This window comes from Hypomesus nipponensis, chromosome 15, assembly GCF_054491055.1.
Source record: "Hypomesus nipponensis isolate SF chromosome 15, ASM5449105v1, whole genome shotgun sequence".
Classification (NCBI taxonomy): Eukaryota; Metazoa; Chordata; class Actinopteri; order Osmeriformes; family Osmeridae; genus Hypomesus; species Hypomesus nipponensis.
Genome location: NC_140375.1, coordinates 240,001 through 242,500, shown reverse-complemented (window position 1 = coordinate 242,500; position 2,500 = coordinate 240,001). Strand labels below are relative to the sequence as shown.

General features: G+C 47.0%; 8 non-coding genes and 1 pseudogene across 8 annotated transcripts in view; all 9 read right to left on the bottom strand.

Moving 5' to 3' along the window:
* Positions 1–30, bottom strand: part of LOC146255463 (5S ribosomal RNA) — a 119-nt gene extending 89 nt beyond the window's left edge. The window contains exon 1 of the ribosomal RNA XR_014731176.1: positions 1–30. This exon is cut by the window's left edge and continues 89 nt beyond it. This is a non-coding gene — a ribosomal RNA (5S ribosomal RNA).
* A 184-nt stretch (positions 31–214) lies between these two features.
* LOC146255462 (5S ribosomal RNA) lies at positions 215–333 on the bottom strand. Its single transcript, XR_014730626.1, has one exon. It is a non-coding gene; the product is annotated as a 5S ribosomal RNA (ribosomal RNA).
* A 182-nt stretch (positions 334–515) lies between these two features.
* On the bottom strand, positions 516–634 carry LOC146255461 (5S ribosomal RNA). Its single transcript, XR_014730612.1, has one exon. It is a non-coding gene; the product is annotated as a 5S ribosomal RNA (ribosomal RNA).
* Positions 635–812: 178 nt separating this feature from the next.
* On the bottom strand, positions 813–931 carry LOC146255460 (5S ribosomal RNA; annotated as a pseudogene).
* A 186-nt stretch (positions 932–1,117) lies between these two features.
* Positions 1,118–1,236, bottom strand: LOC146255459 (5S ribosomal RNA). Its single transcript, XR_014731175.1, has one exon. It is a non-coding gene; the product is annotated as a 5S ribosomal RNA (ribosomal RNA).
* A 174-nt stretch (positions 1,237–1,410) lies between these two features.
* Positions 1,411–1,529, bottom strand: LOC146255458 (5S ribosomal RNA). The gene has a single exon (XR_014730735.1). It is a non-coding gene; the product is annotated as a 5S ribosomal RNA (ribosomal RNA).
* A 172-nt stretch (positions 1,530–1,701) lies between these two features.
* On the bottom strand, positions 1,702–1,820 carry LOC146255457 (5S ribosomal RNA). Its single transcript, XR_014730829.1, has one exon. It is a non-coding gene; the product is annotated as a 5S ribosomal RNA (ribosomal RNA).
* A 174-nt stretch (positions 1,821–1,994) lies between these two features.
* Positions 1,995–2,113, bottom strand: LOC146255456 (5S ribosomal RNA). The gene has a single exon (XR_014731174.1). It is a non-coding gene; the product is annotated as a 5S ribosomal RNA (ribosomal RNA).
* Positions 2,114–2,289: 176 nt separating this feature from the next.
* On the bottom strand, positions 2,290–2,408 carry LOC146255455 (5S ribosomal RNA). The gene has a single exon (XR_014731173.1). It is a non-coding gene; the product is annotated as a 5S ribosomal RNA (ribosomal RNA).
* Between the last annotated feature and the right edge of the window lie 92 nt (positions 2,409–2,500).

Sequence of the window (2,500 nt, the reverse complement as noted above, 5' to 3'; positions counted from 1 at the left end):
GGGCGTTGCCAGGCTGGTATGGCCGTACGAAATAAGTTGACAACCATAGGCTACTTATCCATATACAGATTTAGCAATTGACAATGCAAGGTAGTCTCTCTCTATCTCTCTCTCTCTCTCTCTCGTGTCAAAATGAAAACAGCTTCCAGCCCCTTTCATGAAGGACTACTTGTGCATATTGCAAGATGTCAGTTTCTAAGTGAATGAGCAAAAGAGCATACAGCACCTGGTATTCCCAGGCGGTCTCCCATCCAAGTACTAACCAGGCCCGACCCTGCTTAGCTTCCGAGATCAGATGAGATCGGGCGTTGCCAGGCTGGTATGGCCGTACGAAATAAGTTGACAACCATAGGCTACTTATCCATATACAGATTTAGCAATTGACAATGCAAGGTGGTCTCTCTGTCTCTCTCTCTCTCTCTCTCGTGTCAAAATGAAAACAGCTTCCAGCCCCTTTCATGAAGGACTACTTGTGCATATTGCAAGATGTCAGTTTCTAAGTGAATGAGCAAAAGAGCATACAGCACCTGGTATTCCCAGGCGGTCTCCCATCCAAGTACTAACCAGGCCCGACCCTGCTTAGCTTCCGAGATCAGACGAGATCGGGCGTTGCCAGGCTGGTATGGCCGTACAAAATACGTTGACAACCATAGGCTACTTATCCATATACAGATTTAGCAATTGACAATGCAAGGTAGTCTCTCTCTCTCTCTCTCTCTCTCGTGTCAAAATGAAAACAGCTTCCAGCCCCTTTCATGAAGGACTACTTGTGCATATTGCAAGATGTCAGTTTCTAAGTGAATGAGCAAAAGAGCATACAGCACCTGGTATTCCCAGGCGGTCTCCCATCCAAGTACTAACCAGGCCCGACCCTGCTTAGCTTCCGAGATCAGACGAGATCGGGCTTTGCCAGGCTGGTATGGCCGTACTAAATAAGTTGACAACCATAGGCTACTTATCCATATACAGATTTAGCAATTGACAATGCAAGGTAGTCTCTCTCTCTCTCTCTCTCTCTCTCTCTCTCGTGTCAAAATGAAAACAGCTTCCAGCCCCTTTCATGAAGGACTACTTGTGCATATTGCAAGATGTCAGTTTCTAAGTGAATGAGCAAAAGAGCATACAGCACCTGGTATTCCCAGGCGGTCTCCCATCCAAGTACTAACCAGGCCCGACCCTGCTTAGCTTCCGAGATCAGACGAGATCGGGCGTTGCCAGGCTGGTATGGCCGTACGAAATAAGTTGACAACCATAGGCTACTTATCCATATACAGATTTAGCAATTGACAATGCAAGGTGGTCTCTCTCTCTCTCTCTCTCGTGTCAAAATGAAAACAGCTTCCAGCCCCTTTCATGAAGGACTACTTGTGCATATTGCAAGATTTCAGTTTCTAAGTGAATGAGCAAAAGAGCATACAGCACCTGGTATTCCCAGGCGGTCTCCCATCCAAGTACTAACCAGGCCCGACCCTGCTTAGCTTCCGAGATCAGACGAGATCAGGCGTTGCCAGGCTGGTATGGCCGTACGAAATAAGTTGACAACCATAGGCTACTTATCCATATACAGATTTAGCAATTGACAATGCAAGGTGGTCTCTCTCTCTCTCTCTCGTGTCAAAATGAAAACAGCTTCCAGCCCCTTTCATGAAGGACTACTTGTGCATATTGCAAGATGTCAGTTTCTAAGTGAATGAGCAAAAGAGCATACAGCACCTGGTATTCCCAGGCGGTCTCCCATCCAAGTACTAACCAGGCCCGACCCTGCTTAGCTTCCGAGATCAGACGAGATCGGGCGTTGCCAGGCTGGTATGGCCGTACTAAATAAGTTGACAACCATAGGCTACTTATCCATATACAGATTTAGCAATTGACAATGCAAGGTAGTCTCTCTCTCTCTCTCTCTCGTGTCAAAATGAAAACAGCTTCCAGCCCCTTTCATGAAGGACTACTTGTGCATATTGCAAGATGTCAGTTTCTAAGTGAATGAGCAAAAGAGCATACAGCACCTGGTATTCCCAGGCGGTCTCCCATCCAAGTACTAACCAGGCCCGACCCTGCTTAGCTTCCGAGATCAGACGAGATCGGGCGTTGCCAGGCTGGTATGGCCGTACGAAATAAGTTGACAACCATAGGCTACTTATCCATATACAGATTTAGCAATTGACAATGCAAGGTGGTCTCTCTCTCTCTCTCTCTCTCGTGTCAAAATGAAAACAGCTTCCAGCCCCTTTCATGAAGGACTACTTGTGCATATTGCAAGATTTCAGTTTCTAAGTGAATGAGCAAAAGAGCATACAGCACCTGGTATTCCCAGGCGGTCTCCCATCCAAGTACTAACCAGGCCCGACCCTGCTTAGCTTCCGAGATCAGACGAGATCGGGCGTTGCCAGGCTGGTATGGCCGTACGAAATAAGTTGACAACCATAGGCTACTTATCCATATACAGATTTAGCAATTGACAATGCAAGGTGGTCTCTCTCTCTCTCTCTCTCTCGTGTCA